The 20,906-nt window shown below is 33.2% G+C and overlaps 1 protein-coding gene across 23 annotated transcripts in view; it reads right to left on the bottom strand.

Annotated features, from left to right (window-relative positions):
- The window catches only part of mbl (splicing regulator muscleblind), a 339,449-nt gene that overhangs the window by 206,376 nt on the left and 112,167 nt on the right, over window positions 1-20,906 (bottom strand). The window lies entirely within an intron of this gene.

The raw sequence follows: 20,906 nt of genomic DNA, 5'->3' as shown, positions 1-20,906 counted from the left end.
CCAAAAAAAAATCAAATGGTGCCTGACAATACGCGATGTTGCCTAGGCCAGGTAGTTTTCATGCAGCCCTCGTAATAATGTTAAATTTAACCTAAGGGTTGCTTTACAAAAATTTGGTATCGAATTTATTCAAGACGATCTCCATCTGCTTCTAGTTCTGTAGTTGTGGAGCTGATCTTGGCTAAGTTCATCATTTAACAATTTCCCATATAGATGGCGTTGTTTAAAATGTGTTTTGAATAACGGTTAACGATTAGTAATTCTGCTTCTTTGAGCTAATTTTTATTATCGGTTTTTGTTTTTAAATATTTTGAAGATTTTTTCTTTCCAAAGGTCACATTACTGACAAGATTGACTGCTCCTAACTCCAGATGTCGTAGTAATTCAAATATGTGAATATGGGTTTTTTATGAAATAATTTTGATAATAATGTGAAATTTAACCTAAGGGATTCTGCTTTAGAAATATTTGATATCACATTCATTCAGGACGATCTCCACCTGCGTTTAGATCTGTAGTTGCGGAGGACGAGAGAAGTCTCCCTTGTAACGCCTGGGGTGTTTGTGGAACAATTATTATTAGTTGCGGTGGTGGTCTTGGCTAAGTTCAGCATTTAACAATTTTTCCTATAGATGGCATTGTTTAAAAGGGTGTATTGAATCATTAATGGTTAGTAAATCTGCTTCCTTAAACTAATTTTTATTACCGGATTTTTTTTTAATATTTTAACGATTTTTTCTATCAAAAGGTCATATTTTCTTAGGCCCCTCCAGAATTGAATTTCAGCATATGTTTGTGAATGTACCCTACTACATAAAACTGGATGTAATGTAAAGTGTAAAGTTATGAGCAATGTCAAGATTGAGTGCTCCTAACTCCAGATATAATAGTAATTCAAATTCCATATAGATTTTTATGGAATAATTTAGAAAATAATGTGATATTTAACCCAAAGGATTCCTGAGCTTTGTTCGGTAGTTGTGAAGGTGGTCTAATCTAAGCCGAATGTACCGTATTAAATAAATTTGTCCCTAATATAATGTGTAATGTTATGAGCAAGGTCAAGATGGACTGCTCCTAATTCCAGTTATAATAGTTGCTCAAATATGTGTATATGGATTTTTATGGAATAATCTAGATTATAATGTAAAATTTAACCTAAAGGATGCAGCTTTGAAAAAATTTAACTGCGTTTTGTTCGGTAGTTGTGGAGGTAGTCTTGGCTATGTTAAGCATTTAACAATTTCCCATATAGATGGCGTTGTTTAAAAGGTGTTTTGAATAACGAATGGTCAATGGACTGATTTTTAATGCCGATTTTTTAAATATTTTAAAGTTTTTTTTCGAGAGATCATATTTTGTTAGCCCTCCTAATATAAAGTGTAATGTTATGAGCAAGATTAAGATTGACTGCTTTTAACTCCAGATATAATAAAAGTATCTCAAATAGTAGCTCAAATATATGAAAATTATACATTCAACTCCCAACATTATCTTACAATCTTACGAAAAGAAACTCCACTCTTTACTTCATTACAAGCTTTGGTGTAACAACCAGTGTGGCCTTTGTGGTCATAACCAATGTCATCGGCATCTTAAGGCAGCTTGTTTGTTCATGGCCATTATATTGTGGAACTCCTTAAGCTGCTTGTTGACCGGTCTAACTTTAACAAACGAATGGGCTTTTTCTGTCTTGCTGTCTTGTTTGTACAACAATTTATGGCACAAGAAAACCGTATATTTGTGTATGAGGAGCGGGACAGGGGTGGGGAGTTTGTTTGAAAATTGAAATTTACATAAAAATCAAATTTATATGTTTAGAAAATTGTATATGGTATCAAAGAATGTTTGCCACTGCTCTGCTCTACTACTCCAGCAATGCTGTTTGTTTGTTAACGTGTCTCTGTTTCTTTAACATTCTTATTTGGGTTTTGCATAAAGTCTATTGTCTATAAGAAACGAGAGGGGGGAATCATGCAAGGATTCTTACAATCCTTACCCCTACACACAAAATGTCAATGAGAATGTTTGGTCGAAGAAGAAGGTCTATATTCTAATAAAAACCCAACAACATGTTTAGAAATGTTGATGCCAATGCTGTTGCTTTGTTTTGTTGTTATTGTCCCTCTGTTTCTTCTTCTTTCTATTGTTGTTGCTGTTTTTGTACAAAAAGACATCCTTATTGTTGAAATTCCTTTTTTTTTTCAAATGTATTGTTTGAAAATTGTTTGTCCACTAGTTTCCGTTTCAATATGTTTATGTTGCTTGTGTCCCCCCTTGGTTTGTGTTTGGTCATAGCTTCTTGTTTTTTTGCTTATCCCTTAACCGTTTTCTGGTTTATTGTCCTGTTTTGTGTGTTTTTTCTTGGGTAGCAAAAGAAAGAATTATATACACATTTTGTTCCACATAATTTTGTGTATTATAAAAATTGTTCAGCTTTACATTTAAACATCCTTCTCTCTCAATATATGTATATTCTCAAAAAATAGACATTCCACTCGTTAGTCAGTTCTTCTTTTTCCTCAAAATTTGCTTCTTTCTTGCAGCAGCAAATACAAGAGTAGAAGAATCCTCAATATCATAAAAGTTGTGTTTATATAAAATTCTATACACATGGACACATCGTCTTTTTTATGAAAATAAATCGAAATTCTTGTTGTTGGTGTTGGTGTTGTGGTTGTATGTTTGTCTATAAAAAAACACGAAGCATAGTTAGTGGTTGTAGAATTTAATGGATTTTTTTTTGTCATTCTTCTTGACTAGCTGCTTTGCAGAACGCAGAAGAAGGGAAAAAAAACAAGAAAAATAATTCCAGTAATATTGAGAAATTGCAACAATAGCCATATCACAATCATGACGCTTTAGATAATCACAATACCCTAACTATGTTGCTGATAATGATGATCAACATCATACTGATGATGATGACGCCAACAAATATGATGTTGAAAATTGAAAATAAAGACCAACCGAGAGTAGTAGTAATAGGTTTTAGAGATTGAGGCAGAGAAATGGAAACCAAATGAAATGTTGACTGAAAAGAAATAATCTTTTATTTTTGCATATGTTGGGGAGGGGAAACAGCTGGGGAAGAAGTGGCTGGGGGTACTAGAACTAAAAACCAATAACCGAGTTGAAGAAAAAAAACACAAAGTTATATAAATAATGTTGCCTGAAATGATAGTAAATGATACCAGAAATTATTTTTTTGGTTTATTGAAAAATAGAAAAAATAATACCTTTAAATAGAAAGTAGACATGAATACTCCTAAATATAAAAGGGGGTAAATTTTCTTTGGGGAGGAAATATTTTTTTGAATATTCTATGAGATTGGAGAAGTATCCTTCGCACTATGAAGGTCGAAATCGAAAATGTTTTATAGGGGAAAATCGTGGCAAAAACGTAATAACAATTTTATCTCAAGTGTTCCCTAAAGTTCAATGCTGGTTCTTAACTTAACTTTAAATACGAAGTTCCATCGCTCAATTGAAACGTTAGAAACATAAAATCTGAATTGATATTTTTGTATCAAAATGCCTTGTCTGTCTTACTAGGCGTTTACACACAAATAGTATTGGCAAGACAATAGTAAAGTTAAAAACCATTTTCACCAATACATTCATAATTTCTTCTAAAATTATTTAAAAATTTATAAATGTATTAGTGAAAAAGGTTTGTATTTTTGCTATTGTCCTGCCAATACTGGCATTTGTAAACGCCGGGTTATAAAGCCAATAGTGTGCAGTGGAACTAGTTGAAGTGATGGAACTAAATGTCACAAGTAACCAAAACTAGTTAATTCCAAAAAACACTTCCTTTGAACTCGTTCAATCAGCTATGAGAACGGTTTATTTTGAATTTTTATTAATTCTGAAATTAATCGTCAGAGATAAGACCATACATCAGCTTTCAGAAGATTGGCTTTAAAATGAACCAAATTATCAATGAGACTTGGCTAAGTTAAATAAAATATTTTATTTAGTTTAGCAGCAGTTTATTTAGTAAATTGTTTAATTGAACCGATTCACTTGAGGCATTAGAGCGACCTCAAGCAAGAGTGAACAGAATTAACGCAATTGCAATTAAATTAAAATTGAATACACAAACTTGCCAAAATTGAAATAATGCTCAAAAAATTATTCAGTAGGCACCTTTTAAAGGGAAAAATGTTTTGGATAGAGGAATGACCTCTAGAGAATTTAAGCAAGTTAGATTAGGTTAGGTTGAAAAGAGGGACGCAAGTCGCCACATGTCCAATGGACATACACTTAAGCCAGAATAGGCCTGTTGTTCGCTCTAGACTAATTGAAGAAAGGGTCGTATTTGGTCTCTTTATTATTTTAGGAATTCTGTGCCCTTAACAAAATCCCTTAACTGTTTAACATCTTTTACCGTTATCTGATTAAGTCCCGGTATGGTGTCGGTCCCTAAAGACCATTGGCAAAGAAAGTGTTCCAACGTTTCGTCGTCCTCTCCGCATGCCCTGCATAAGCTGTTATCTGCGCATTTAATTTTATGCAGATGTGCTTGTAGGCCCAAGTGACCAGTAAGGATACCTGTTAGCCTACTAATGTCCGCCTTACCTAATAATTGTAAGTTTTTAGTTTTATCTTCGTTTGGGTCCCCCCAGAGAATCTTAGTGGTTTTCCCTATCTCCTCTCTATTCCATAGGGATGTATGGGCCTGTTTTGCCCAATTTTTTAACTCTAGACGTGACGCATTTAGAGGCTTTGCGCTGTCTAAGTTTATTGTTGCTAATTCCCTGCCATTTTTTGCCATAGAATTTGCTCTTTCATTACCTTTAATCCCCGGATGACCAGTTACCCATATAATGCGCACTGTTCCTTGCTGGGAATAATTGTTTATCGTATTTATGAAGTCCAGTACAGTTTTCGATTTTACTGTCTTGGATGTTATTGCATTGATTGCTATTTTACTGTCCGTAAGGACGTTAACGGTAGTTGGTCTCGAGTTAGCATTAAACCAGTTCAGACACTCTGTGATCGCCCTGACCTCCGCTTGAAGGACCGTATTGTGATCCGGCAACCGAAGAGAGATTTCGGTCTCTGGTTCTTCAATAAAAAGTCCTAGTCCCGTCCTCCCCCCTAACATCGAGCCGTCTGTATAACAGCAGTTTCCAGGAGGCTTTCCAGCTAGGGTCCCGCCGATCCACGAGTCTCTGTCAGGTATTAATGTTTCACACGAGGCAACTACAATTGTTTCAGGTATACGGTCCGAATTAACGTTATCCATTGACTCCCCCGTTGTTACCTGTAGAATTTTTTGATGGTATGTTACGTGGTCCTTTTCGATCCACTCGTCTGTCGTCTTCAGCCTTATGGCTGCGACGGCAGCTTCATAACTTATCTGAATTTCTATTGGGTGTACGTATAGAATAGTTTCTAGTGCCCTCGTTGGTGTTGTCCACCTAGCACCACTTACTCCTTACAATTTTTATATTAAATTTTTTATCCATCGCTGTCCACCAGACTACTGACGCGTATGTTAGGATGGGTCTAAATACGCTTTTGTATAGCCAGTGTGTCATCTTTTCTAAAGGTTGACCAACATTTAAGCAAGTAACATTTCCAAAAAGTATGCCACCTCCTTTAAATTTATTGCAATGTCGCAATTTCTTTGGACATTCTTTATCACTAAATTATTGAGCTTAACATAAACGAATAAATATGAAAACAAAAGTAAATAATTGCCCAAGAAAACCGGCCATTTCGTTCCAAAAAAAATTAATAAGTCATTGCTTCCACGCGTTTTTATGCATTTATTCCCTCTTGCTTTGTGTTTCTTATCTTTAAAAAAATCTTTAACCCAGCAAATTTCTCAACTCATATTAAAAACAAATACTTTCAAATCATTTTCTTTTTTTAATATGCTGTTCTACACACCTCCTTGTGGAGCACCACTCCTTTTCCAAAGATGAAAAAACACTCCCTGGTTTTTGGCATTGTGTGACACTCCTTAATGTCGCTTTACACATTTTTATATCCCTTTCAACAGCTTATAAAATTTCTCTTTTACAACTTCTAAACAGCCCTCCCTTTGTTGCTTTTTTTCACTTACATTATTCGAAGGAAGGGGGTATGTGTCACGTACATTCAGCCAAACATATCTAAGAGATAGGATGGCAGATATGTACGTAATAATGACAATGGCCCATGCCTTTAATAAATTTGCCTAAACTGACACAAATTCCTAAGCGTCTGCCAGTCAGTCAGTGAGGATGTTTGATTAAAAACACATTTAAATTGCCATTTATGGCACATTATAAGATGTTGGTTGGATTCAAAATAAGTAGGCACACAGAAAGGTCCCATATCTTGACACAGGACACACGTCCGTACAACAACAAAAGAAAACAAAAACACAAAACTTTGTCTAATATTTTCTGACGTTAAAGCTTAAAGTCATCGTCTTAACTACCGTTAATAATCATTATGTTAATGATGATGAAATGTTCTCACCTCAGGGGAAGAAAGGTTAGGAAGGACATTGCTAACTCAAACAAGCTAAACTAAGATTTTCAACAACACAAGGACAACAACACAAAAAAAAAAAATTAACATAAATTAACACTAATACGTTTTTTATGGGACAGGGTGGAGAACATTTATTTGTTTACAGCTCAACAGGGGAATCATAAATAAAAAATGTAAATAAATAGGAAATTTCCAAAACTAAACAATTATCATTATCATAAATTAGCCGTAAAGAAGCTGCGGAATAAGCAAACCCAATATCGCTGTGAACGTGTTGAACCACAACAAACAAAACGAAAAAAATCTCCAATTTAAAAATTCTCTACTGGGATATCCCTAACAAAAAGTTTTACAAAGCTTTTTATTACTGCCACCGAAACTTATGAATTTATCACCTTCTTTTTAGGCTCATTGTTGGGATTGTTAAGGTTAAAGGTTAACTTGACAACAATGTACTGTGAAAAAGACAATGACAGCAACAAGAGATGGTAATCCCAACAACAATAATACCACCTTGAAGTTACTCATCAAACGTATGCCGTAATGGGACTTTTACGGAAGGAAAAACATTGAATGTGGTGGAAACGGAATGACAGAACTGAACGACAGACGTTTGGTTTAGCAGGCGGCGAATATACAGAAGCAGATAACTACTTCAAACCAGTCGTCTGTCATTTATGTGACAAAAGGCTGGGTGAAAAAGGTACTCTCATTGTGGTGTTATCTCCAAGATATTGTCAACACATACAGACACAAATATGCAAACATTTTGTCTTAAACCTATTATGTGGTATGTTGAAGTATGCCAAGTGGCAAGACAGTGTGGATGGGTTAGAAATATTTGTTTTTAAATTGCTCGAATTTTTGTTTCAATATCAGGTTGAACTGATGTATTTTACAAGGATGTGTAACTCTCAAAATGTATTTTCAAATTAAATATGAGCATATTTTGTATATAATAAAATTACTAACAATCGATGTGAAGCCACCTATCGTTCCCCGGATACAATTACGCTATGGTGGTGATTGTCTTCGGTAGTTGTTTTTGCTAGCATTTTGTCCAGTAGGTGACGTTTTTTAAGATTTATGAAATTATCTCTCATTGCAATGTCAGCTGGAGCCAATATCTGTTTGAAATCAATGGATATAGAAAAAAAGTGTTCCCGAATAATTTATATAATGGGCAATCCTTTTATAATCAGTTGATTAGATGCCTCTTATCGTTCTCCCTAGAATCAGTGATGAATTTTTTTCTTTAGTTGCTTACGCTACCATTTTGCCCAGAAGCATTTATATAATGATGTTCCTTGGTATTTTCATCTAAAATATTTTATGTAATGATAAATTAGAAAGGGTTCCTTACAATCAGTCGATTAGAAGTCACCAATAGTTCCCTGGACACATTTACGCTACGAAGTTGCAGTGGTGAATGTCTTCGGAAATTATTCATTCTCTCATTTGGCCAGTAGGTGGCGATTTTTTACATTATTATAGCGATGACTTGGGTGTCACCGTGGTGCAATGATATGCACACCCGCCTTGCACGCTGAAGGTCGTGGGTTCGATTCCCCGGCCAAGCAATATCAAACAATTTTCAACGGTGGCAAAATACCCCTCAGTAATGTTGGCGACATTTCCTGAGAATTTCAGCCATGTAAAACTTCTCTACAAGTGGTGTCTTTAAAAACGCCGTTCGGACTCGTCGGTAAACAGTAGGTCCCATATCATTGAGGTAATATGAATCGGGGTGCACTCATTGATATGAGAGAAGTCTCCCTTGTCCCATCTGGGATGTTTGTGGAACAATTATTATAGTGACGACTCATGGAACATTCACCAGAAGCCAATAACTGCTTGAAAGTAATGGATATGGAAGAAACGAGCAGTTATTTCAAGGTTCCCAAATATTTTGTACAAAGATTTCGTACAGACTGGAATTGTGTTAAAATGATTCGATGAAAAGCCACCTATAGTTTCCGAGAAACACTTACTCTATGAAGTTGCAGTGGCGAGTATTATGGACATTTTTCCCTACCATTTTGCCTAATAGGTGGGGTATTTTGACATTTACATAATTATGCCTCAAAGAACATCTTTTTGAAAAAACTTGAATGTGGAAGAAAAGTGCAGTAATTTCGAAATTCCAAAATATTTTATATAGTGATTTCATACAGAGTGTAATTTTTTTAAAATCAGTTGATGCCACGCCATTTATCGTTCTATATAAACAGTTACTCAATGAAGATGCTGAGGTGATTGTCTTGGTAAATTATTTTCTCTTCCTTTTTGCCTCATAGGTGGCGTTTTTTGACATTTATATTATGATGTTTTTTGATATATTTACCAAGAGCCAATATCTGTTTAAAATTAATGGATATGGAAGAAACTTCTTTCAGAGACCTTTTTTATGAAGACGAAATTTTAGCAGAACAAGAAGAGAAGTGAAATCAGGATAATTCCTAACGATAAGGGTGAGACCATTGATCTAAGCTGAGTTGTCTTTGCATTTGCTTTTCAGCCTCACGTACACTGTGCGTGAACAAAAACAAACGAAAAACATCATTTGGTTGTTGCTGTTTTCAATCATACATTTACACATGCATTTGGTTTTTCGTATTTCTCTGGTCGGCGCTAATTTATTCTTACCGAACTTTTTTCGTTAAGCGGGTTAAAATTGCAGCAAGAAGGCCTAAGGTCCCCTACATATTTCCAAGAATTATTAAGTTTACTCTCTAAAGGATTTCAAAGGTCCATGCAGAAACAAACTATTTCCTACGAACATCAAGGAAGAAACACGAGGAGACTTCGGCCATATCAATGATGTGCCACCTCCTTTTTATCGCCAAGTCCTCTTATATCAACGTTTTTCATGGCTGAAATACTCAAAACATTTACAGGAGCATTTTTCTGTGGCTAGCATTTTTGCTAGATGAACATTTAAAGTGGTGAATGTCTCTGCTAAATGGCAAGCGTTGCCATCTACAGGAAAATGGCGAATTTCTTGTTATCGGAAACATGACTGATGTGAATTCCATGAAAGTTATCAACGTAATAAATGTTGATATCTCTCTCAGAGGAAATTTTCCGTAGGATCAGCGATTTGCCACTTTCTCTCAACGGACTTTTCCTGTAGGATCAACGATTTACTACTGCCTCAAAAATTTATGTTCAGGATCATACAGACTAAAAACTATTTTAATGAACATGAAAAGTGGTGAATGTCTCTACTAATTGGCAAGTGTTGCCATCCATATACAGGAAAATAGCGAGTTTGTTGTTAGAATCGTGGCTGATGCGAGTTTCGTGAATGTTTTCGACGACATAGATTGTGATATCTTTCTCTCAAAGGACTTTTCCTGTAGGATCAACGATTTACCACTGCCTCAAAATTTGATGTTCAGGCTCATGCACTCTAAAAATTATTTTGATGAACATGTAAACTGGTGAATGTCTCTGCTAATTGGCGGAATCATGACTGATGTAAATTCCATGAAAGTTCTCAACGTAATAAGTGTTGATATCTCCCACAGAGGAACTTTTCCGTAGGATCAGCGATTTGCCACTTTCTCTCAACGGACTTTCCCTGTAGGATCAACGATTTACTACTGCCTCAAAATTTGATGTTCAGGATCATGCAGACTAAAAACTATTTTGATGAACATGAAAAGTGGTGAATGTCTCTGCTAATAGGCAAGTGTTGCCATCTACAGGAAAATAGCGAGTTTGTTGTTAGAGTCATGGCTGATGCGAATTTCGTAAATGTTTTCGACGAAATACATTGTGATATTTTTCTCTCAAAGGAATTTGCCCGTAGAATCAACGATTTACCACTGCCTCAATATTTGATGTTCAGGCTCATGCACTCTAAAAATTATTTTGATGAACATGTAAACTGTTGAATGTGTCTGCTAATTGGCGTTGCCATCTACAGGAAAATAGCGACTTTCTTGTTGTCCGAATCATGGCTGATGCGATTTCCGTGAATGTTTTCAACGTAATAAATAGAGGAATTTTTCCGTAGGATCACCGATTTGCCACTGCCGAATCTTTGATGTTCAGGTTTATGAAGACTAAAAACAATTTTTATGAACATGTAAAGCGGTGAATGGCTCTGTTAATTGGTACGTGTTGCCATCTATAGGAAGAAAGGGAGTTTTTTTTTGCGGAAACATGGCTGATGTAAGTTCAATGAATCTTTGCAACGAAATAAATGTTGATACCTCTCAATGGAACTTTTCCATAGGATCAGAGACCACATTCTATATGTTCGGAAATATATTTCCATATGATTGGGAGCCATCTATTGCCCCCTAATTATAATTATCAATAAACCCACCATGCAGTTACGCAATGGAGAAAGTCTTTGCTAATTATTGGTTCTAGAATTTTCCACACCAGATGCCGTTTCTGACCATTTATAAATAAAATGTTGATTTTTATCTAAATCCTACTGCCGAGTGAATATTCCTGGAATATTTGGTTGAACTCACTCCGTTTGAATGAAACCAATCTCCGTTAGGCAATGAATAAAGTCTTTGCTAATTATTGGTTCTAGAATTTTGTGCACCAGGTGCCGTTTCTGATAAGCTATACATATAATGTTGTTTTTGTGTAAATGCTACTGCAAAGTGAATATTCAGGGTCTATTCGCTCGAACAAAGTCCTTTTGAATGACACGAATAGGACAACCATGGCTCAGAATCTTCTATAATTTTGCGCACCGGGTCCAGTTTCCGATAAGCTGTGTAAGTACCACTACAGAGTGAATATTCAAGGAATATTCGCTTGAACTAAGTCCATTTTAATGAAACAAATAGGACAATCATGGCTCTGAATATTCTAGAAACTTGTAGAATTTTACGCACCAGGTGTCGTTTTTTAAAAGTTATATATAATTCTGTTTTCATGTAAATGCTACTGCAAACTGAATATTCAGGGAATATTTTCTCGAACTAAGCCCATTTGAATGACACGAATAGGACCACCATGGCTCTGAATCTCCTAGACTCTTCTGGAATTTTGCGCACCAGGTGCCGTTTCTGATAAGCTATATATAATTCTGTTTTTTAATATTCGGGGAATATTTTCTCGAACTAAGTCCATTTTAGTGAAACAAATGGGACAATCATGGCTCTGAATCTCCGTTACGTAATGGAGGAAGTCTTTGCCAATCGTTGGTTCTAGAATTTTACCCACCAGGTGCCGTTTTTAATAAACTATACATATAATGTTGTTTTTGGGTAAATCCTACTGCAGAGTGTATATTCAATGAATATTCACATGAACTAACTCCATTGGATCAAATAGGACCATACTGGATCTATATATCCGAATAACTTTTAGGCAGAAAAAGTCTAAAGTGAAAATAAAGCTCTGATGTTTTCTTCTCAAAAATTGTGACATCCATTGGTATACCAAGAGTCACCTATCTCCGGTATACTACCAACAAGTAGTTCTCATTTTGTGTTCAGTAGATGGGGCTCCTGCTTGTTCTAGGAATTGATGTTACTGTTGAATTTGTGTAAGGCCGGAAATATGTATTTTAATGAATAGTCACAACAGAAATGCTTTCAGGGGACCATGGCCTATTTCGTTTGAAAATTTACTGCAATTGAAACGACAAAAGTGTGTGTGAGAGATAGATGGATGAGCTAGCAATGGTTCAAGACTTTGCTTGTATTTAGTATTTTTAATTTTGTCCAGCAGATGGCGATGGTGGAAAATCAAATTTCAATCAGTACCTGACCTAGCAATTCCTGAGTTCTATTATTACGCATTTACTGTAAAATGTTTATGTTTTTTTTTCTAAGCCACTGTCCAACCTATCTATCTGCTTGTATTAGAGAGTACCTATGAGCCTCCTCCTGGCTCCCACAATAACCATACGTACATACTTATAAAAACCTGCAGTCAACCAACACATGCACGCACACCTTAAGCTATCCCATTAGGGATATGATGATAATATGATATGCTCAAGTTCAAAATTATTGTCATTCTTTTGTAAAGTGGCAATGAATGGGAGCAGAAGAAAACCAACAACAAGGGAGGTTAAGGTGTGTGTGTGTGTGTGGATAGAATAGAACCTGTGAAATTAAGTTTAAACGTTGGGGAATTTTCCCCATATATGTGAAATGTACGTTTATACCCACGCCCATATCACAATATGTGACAGGGGAATAAATATGGGAAAATGAGAAAAGAAAACGACAAGCTGAAAGCCACCAACAGCAGTAACACAATAAACAAATTTGTGTTCTTCAATAAGGACAACGTTTGTTTTGCTTTTTATTTTCCCTCTTTGTTTGGTATTTTGCACTTCAACTTATGTTTGGCTCTTGTGCATTTCTAAATCTTATTGTTTTCAGTTATCCTTTACACTGGCGGAGAAGAAGTTGGGGGGAAGGTAAGAAAAAATAAAAAACAAAATAAACAAGCGTAAAAAAGTAACAGAAAAAAAAATAATATTTTTTGTTGTTGTTGCCACTGCTCCTATTTGCTAACTGTAAAGTGTCATCCCTTTTTTCCTACATTTGAAGACAACGACGCAACGCATTGTCACGGTGCACATTGTCTTCTTTGGAAATGAATAACAAAAAAAGCTGAAAAAAAAAGAAATGTGAAAATGAAAAGGATATGGATACACTTACTTAGAAATGCAAACATCTATACACGTGAACATTGACACTCTCTCTCACACAGACACATGGAGGGATACAACAAATTGTTATGGTAACCGTATTTAAACACACACACCCAGACAACTTAAACTTATATTGTACAAAAAGGGGTTTTTTATTATTATTCTTTCACATGACACCCATACCCTTTGGTCGCACATACACACATATTTAAATGCAAGTATAACTGGTCCTTGATGTTAAGCAAATATGTTGGTTGCGAATATGGGGGGCGGGGAGAAGGTTTTGTAAATTGCCAGTATGAGTATCCCAATGGAGTCTACATTGTCATATACTTGTGTATATCTTTTGTATCTTAAAGTAAACAATTTGTTCATTTTTGTGCCGGGAATACAATAACGACTTGTTTATATACATATGTATGTATGTGGGTACATATGTATGCTGTGCACTTTAATCGAGAATAATTGTATTAAGATACTGTAAATTACATTAAAATAAACTAAGGACTTTTGGTAAGAAATTAAGAAGGAGGAAGGGAACTGTTAAATCAGGGATAACAGTTGTAGTGAGTACTTTAGCCTAAAAGTAGACAACATATTTTCAAATATTTTGAAAAATTTTTAGGGACAAATAAATAAAAAGGAAGCACAATTTCCATCATTCAGCTCAACTCCAAAGAGAAATTAATTAAAAATTAATATTAAATTATCTTCGGCCTAACAGTCCAAATTTTCAAATAAAAAATTATTTTTTAATTTTTATTTTTTTTTTATTTTTTATTAATAATAAACGTGGATTTTTCAAGCACACGTTTTTAAGTACAAGTTTGAATTTTTTTAGAATGAGTGTTTTGAAGGACAAACCCGGAAATTTTAAAGAATATTTTTTGAAGGACAAACATGGATTTTTAATTTTTCAATGACAAAATTGGATTACAAAATAAAATTATATTTTTCGAAATATTTTTTAAAGACAAAAGTGGATTTTGTAAATAATATTTTTCGAAATTTTTTTAGGGACAAAAGTGGATTTCTTACAATGTATTTTTAGAAATATTTATTTTTTGGCCAAATGTAGATTTTTTTTAATGACATTGATTGAAGGACAAACTTAATTTTTTAAGAATATTTTTGGAGGACAAAGTTGGATTTTTTAAGAATTAAGAATTTTAAGAACATTTATTGAATTTCCTAGGAATATTTTTTGAAGGACAAACGTTGATTTTTAAGAATATTTTGTGAAGGACATAAGAATATTTTATGAATGACAAACGTATTTTTTTTTTAATACTTTGTGAAGGACAAACGTAGATTTTTTAAGAATATTTTGTGAAGGAAAAACGTGGATTTTTTAAAGTATATTTTGTGAAGTACAAAAGTGGATTTTTTTTAAGAATATTTTTTAAGGACAAACGTAGAGTTTTTAAGAATATTTTTGGAAGGACAAATGCGGATTTTTTAAGAATATTTTTTTGATAACAAACGTGGATTTTTAAGGACAAACGGTGAGTCTTTAAGAATATTTTTTGAAGGACAAACGTGGAGTTTTATGAATATTTTTTGAAGGACAAGAATATGGAGTTTTTAAGAATATTTTTGAAGGACAAACGAGGAGTCTTTAAAAATATTTTTTGAAGGATAAGAATACGGAGTTTTTAAGAATATTTTTTTAAAGGACAGACGTGTTTTTTAAGAACTTTTTTTAAAAAACAAACGTGAAGTTTTTAAGAATATTTTTTGAAGAACAAACTTTGAGTTTTTAAGAATATTTTTTGAAGAACAAACTTTGAGTTTATAAGAATATTTTTTGAAGAACAAACTTTAAGTTTTTTAGGCTCCCACTCATTAGTCAGTCTGTGCCGTCAGTCCGATGAACCCTTTCTGAATGTGTGACTGACAAGTGTGTAGCACGAACCATCAGTCAAGTCTAAAAATCTTGAATTTCTCCTCCAAAAATGAATGAATTCCACATTTTTTGTGTTCCTACACCAATATTATGTTCTGTTTTTCAAAATTGTTAATTGACAATTTGAAAATAAATACAATTCACCCAGACTGACGGGGGTTCATTTTGAAATCAAAACTATTTTGATTTTCTTCAGTCTTGAAAAACTCACACATACATTCTCAAATTTTCGAAAATTTACACATACTACCATAAATGCTGGCAGTCAGACTGACTAATGAGTGCGGGCCTTAAGAATGTTTTTTGAAGGACAATCGAGGATTTTTAATATTTTTTTTAAGAATAAACGTGTTTTTAAGAATATTTTTAAAGGACAAACGTGGTTTTTTTTAATAATATTTTTTGTAGAAAAAATGTGGATTTTTTAAGAATATTTTTTGTAGAACAAACGTTGTTTTTTAAGATGTTTTTTTTTATAAAACAAACTTGGATTTTTGAAAAAGAATTTTTGTAGAACAAACGTGGATTTTTACGAATATTTTTTGAAGAATAACGGTGGTTTTTAAGAATATTTTTTGAAGAATAAACGTGTTTTTAAGAATATTTTTTGTAGAACAAATGTGGGGTTTTTAAAAATATTTTTTGTAGAACAAATTTGGATTTTTTTAAGAATAATTTTTGTTGAACAAACTTGAATTTTTTAAGAAGAATTTTTGTAGAACAAACGTGGATTTTTTAAAAATATTTTTGAAAGACAAACGTGGATTTTTAGGAATATTTATTGAAAGACAAACGTGGATTTTTTAAAAATATTTTTGAAAGACAAACGTGGATTTTTAGGAATATTTATTGAAAGACAAACGTGGATTTTTTAAAAATATTTTTGAAAGACAAACGTGGATTTTTAGGAATATTTATTGAAAGACAAACGTGGATTTTTTAAAAATATTTTTGAAAGACAAACGTGGATTTTTAGGAATATTTATTGAAAGACAAACGTGGATTTTTGGGAATATTTATTGACAGACAAACGTGGATTTTTGGGAATATTTATTGACAGACAAACGTGGATTTTTGGGAATATTTATTGACAGACAAACGTGGATTTTTTTGAAGGACAGACGCGGCTTTTTTAAGAATATTTTTGGGACAAACGTGGATTTTTTAAGAATATCGTTTGAAGGAAAATCGTGGATTTTTTAAAAATATATTTTTAAGAATATTTTTTTAAGAATAAATGTGCTTTTTAAGAATTTTTTTAGAGGACAAACGTGGATATTTAAGGAATTTTTTTACAGAACAAACGTGGATTTTTTTAAGAATATTTTTTGTAGAACAAATGTGAATTTTTTAATAATAATTTTTATAGAACAAACTTGGACTTTTTAAGAATATTTTCTGTAGAACAAATGTGGATTTTTTTGTGAAGAATTTTTGTAGAACAAACTTGGATTTTTTAAGAAGAATTTTTGTAGAACAAACGTGGATTTTTTAAAAATATTTTTGAAAGACAAACGTGGATTTTTAGGAATATTTATTGAAAGACAAACGTGGATTTTTTAAAAATATTTTTGAAAGACAAACGTGGATTTTTAGGAATATTTATTGACAGACAAACGTGGATTTTTGGGAATATTTATTGACAGACAAACGTGGATTTTTGGGAATATTTATTGACAGACAAACGTGGATTTTTGGGAATATTTATTGACAGACAAACGTGGATTTTTGGGAATATTTATTGACAGACAAACGTGGATTTTTGGGAATATTTATTGACAGACAAACGTGGATTTTTGGGAATATTTATTGACAGACAAACGTGGATTTTTTTGAAGGACAGACGCGGCTTTTTTAAGAATATTTTTGGGACAAACGTGGATTTTTTAAGAATATCGTTTGAAGGAAAATCGTGGATTTTTAAAAATATATTTTTAAGAATATTTTTTTAAGAATAAATGTGCTTTTTAAGAATTTTTTTAGAGGACAAACGTGGATATTTAAAGAATTTTTTTACAGAACAAACGTGGATTTTTTTAAGAATATTTTTTGTAGAACAAATATGAATTTTTTAAGAAGAATTTTTATAGAACAAACTTGGATTTTTTAAGAATATTTTTTGTAGAACAAATGTGGATTTTTTTGTGAAGAATTTTTGTAGAACAAACTTGGATTTTTTAAGAAGAATTTTTGTAGAACAAACGTGGATTTTTTAAAAATATTTTTTCAAAGACAAACGTGGATATTTAGGATTATTTATTGAAAGACAAACGTGGATTTTTAGGCATATTTATTGAAAGACAAACGTGGATTTTTTGAAGGAAAGACGTGCATTTTTTAAGAATATTTTTGGGACAAACGTGGATTTTTAAGTCTATCTTTTGAAGGACAATCGTGGATTTTTTAAACATATTTTTTAATGACAGACGGGACGTGTTGAATATGGTTTTTGAAGAACAGTCGGAACTTCTTTAAAAATATTTGTTGATCCTTTTTAAACCAGATCTACAAGAAGTTAGACGATTCATGGACTAATGTGCGGATCTAAGTAACTTTACCCCCACAGCTTTGCAAGCCCTCCTCTGTCCATTCCGCAAATTCTTCCTTATCTCCTATATCCGCATTTATTACAACAAAAAAAGATTTTTTACTTTCATTCCAAAAAGTTTTTATGTTTTTTCATCCAGCCTGCTGTCTGCTGCTGACTTACTGCCAGTTTTAGGCTTTAATTTGCTTCGGGCATGCTTGAATGCTGTCAAATTGCTGTCAACAATACCACTAAATATGCTCACATGTATAAAAGAAACAGCAGAAGCAGACAGCTAAAGCCTCAGTTCGCCCTCCCGCCTGCCTGCTTCACGCCTTACATTTACACTTCTATGCCAAGTTGCAATCCTGATGGTGATGGTATCACACCGTGAATGAGAGAGAAGACGATGGCAGTCAGTTACTACAAGATTCGGTCATAAGTAAAAGTAATGGAAAAGTAAAGGCCTTAAAAAAGAAGTAAAGAAATACACACATATCCTTGAAAAAAAAAAACCTATAAAAAACTTTTCCCTCCTGTTATTACCACAATGCCTATTGTTGTTGTTGTTGCTGTTATTTTGTTGTTTTGTGGTCTTTTGAATTTTCTTCTCCATGTTTAGACAGCAGCAGCCTGAGACTATTTGACTTTAGCCCACAAAAAGTATTGATTATTGAAAAAGTTATTGGCTGCAAAATCATCAAACACACCATACCGCACACACCCACCACGGCTACAATGTTTGGTTGTATAAGAAAAGTCTGCTAAGGCATAATGGGAAAATCCTTTAAATTACCTTCTAGCAATCACAGGACATTTTATTGATTGAGTTTGTGAGTAGGGGTTTTTCATTACTTTTTCGGTTTGTTTCTTTTTTGTTTGTGGGATGAAATTCAATATAACAATACATTTTCATTTTCCGCCAAGCATCCTGTGAAATCGACAGGATATAAATTTTTATTTAAACGTTAAGGTAGGTTTTAAACTGAAATGAAGCATTTAACGGTGTGTGAACATAACGAAAATAATAATAACCTTGACATTTATTGCAGGCGTTATGTTAAAGTGGGTTTTAAAGCTTTCAGTTGGAATAAGGAAAACTTAGGAGGGAACCTTTCCAAATTGAAATGAGCAAAAAATTGCTCTAGAATAATGTAATTTATTAACAAAATTCATGAAAGACATTCATGTCGCTAAAAGTAGATTTTTTAGGAATATTTTGGAGTGACACAAACGGATATTTGTGGAAACAAATTTGGATTTTTAAGAAAAGGACACAATCGTGAATTTTTTGGGATAACTTCAGAAGGACACAGACGTGTATTTTTTAAAATATTTTTTAAGGACACAAGCGTCGATTTTCAGAAATATTTTTCAAATGAGAGTTACCTGGATTTTCAGAATTATTTTTCAAATGGCATTAACATGGTTTTTCTGAAATATTTGCCAAAGGGCATAAACGTGAAGTTTCTGTAATATTGTTCAAAGGACATTAACGTTGAATTTCTGAAATAATTTTCAAAGGACATTGACGTGGATTCTCTGAAATATTTTTCAAATGACATTAAAGTGGAATATCTGAAATATTTTTCAAAGTAAATATACGTGGATTTAATGAACATTTTTAAGCACATTAACATGGATTTTCTGAAATATTTTTGAAAGAACATTACTTGGATTTTAGAGCATATTTTATATAGGAAATTGTTCATCCGATAACTTGTTCTTGAGGAAAATTTTAATCGGATGAGGAACATGTTCATCGAATTAATTTTTTTGTAGGAAAATGTTCATCAGATGAACTTTTTTATAGGAAAATGTTCATCGGATGAACTTTTCTATAGGAAAATGTTCATCGGATGAACTTTTCTATAGGAAAATGTTCATCGGATGAACTTTTCTATGGGAAAATGTTCATCGGATGAACTTTTCTATAGAAAAATGTTCATCGGATGAACTTTTCGATAGGAAAATGTTCATCGGATGAACTTTTCGATAGGAAAATGTTCATCGGATGAACTTTTCTATAGGATAAATTTCGTCGGATGAACTTTTCTATAGGAAAATGTTCGTCGTATGAAAATGTTCTTTTCTATAGGAAAATGTTCATCGGATGTACTTTTCTATAGGAAAATGTTCATCGGATGAACTTTTCTATAGCAAAATGTTCATCGGATGAATTTTTCTATAGAAAGCGTTCATCGGATAAATATTTCTACAAGAAAATGTTCATCGGATGAACTTTTCTATAGGAAGATATTCATCGGATGAACTTGTCTATAGGAAGATAATCATCGGATGAACTTTTCCACATGAGAATGTTTATTGGATGAACTATTCTAATGGAAAATTTTCATTAAATGAACTCTTCTACAGGAAAACGGTAATTGGATGAAATTTTCTAAAGGAAAACATGCATGGGATGAACTTTGCTATAGAAAAACGTTCATCGAATGACGTTTTTCATAGGAATAAGTTCGTCGGATGAACTTTTCCATAGAAAACGTTTCCATGGGAAAAAGTTCATCGGATGAAATTTTCTATGGGAAAACGTTCATCGGATGAACATTTCTATGGGAAATCGTTCACCGTTTCAACTTTTCTATGGGAAAGCGTTCATCGGATGAACTTTTTTATGGGAAAACGTTCATCGGTTGAACTTTTCTATGGAAAAACGTTCATCGGATGAACTTTTCTATGGGAAAACGTTCATCGGATGAACTTTTCTATGGGAAAACGTTCATCGTATGAACTTTTCTATGGGAAAACGTTCATCGGATGAACTTTTCTATGGAAAAACGTTCATCGGATGAACTTTTCTATGGGAAAACGTTCATCGGATGAACTTTTCTATGGGAAAACGTTCATCGGATGAACTTTTCTATGGGAAAACGTTCATTGGATGAACTTTTCTATGGGAAAACGTTCATCGGATAAAATTCTCTATGGGAAAACGTTCATCGGATGAACTTTTCAGGGGAAAATTTTCATCGGATGAGCCTTTCTACAGGATAATTTCATCGGATGAACTTTTTTATAGGAAAATGTTCATCGCATGAACTTTTTTGTAGGAAAATGTTCATCGGATGAACTTTTCTATAGGAAAAATTTCATTGGATGAACTTTTCTATAGGAAAAATTTCATCGGATGAACTTTTCTATAGTAAAATGTTCATCGGATAAACATTTCTCTAGGAAAATGTTCATCGGATGAACTTTTCTATAGGAAAATGTTCATCGGTTGAACTTTTCTATAGAAGAAAATGTTCATCGGTTGAACTTTTCTATAGGAAAATGTTCATCGGATGAACTTTTCTATAGGAAAATGTTCATCG

Source organism: Musca autumnalis, unplaced genomic scaffold (genome assembly GCF_047663935.1).
Source record: "Musca autumnalis isolate F117 unplaced genomic scaffold, ASM4766393v1 scaffold_5, whole genome shotgun sequence".
Classification (NCBI taxonomy): domain Eukaryota; kingdom Metazoa; phylum Arthropoda; class Insecta; order Diptera; family Muscidae; genus Musca; species Musca autumnalis.
The sequence above is the reverse complement of the archived record's forward strand: the minus strand, read 5'-3'. Positions and strand labels throughout refer to the sequence as shown.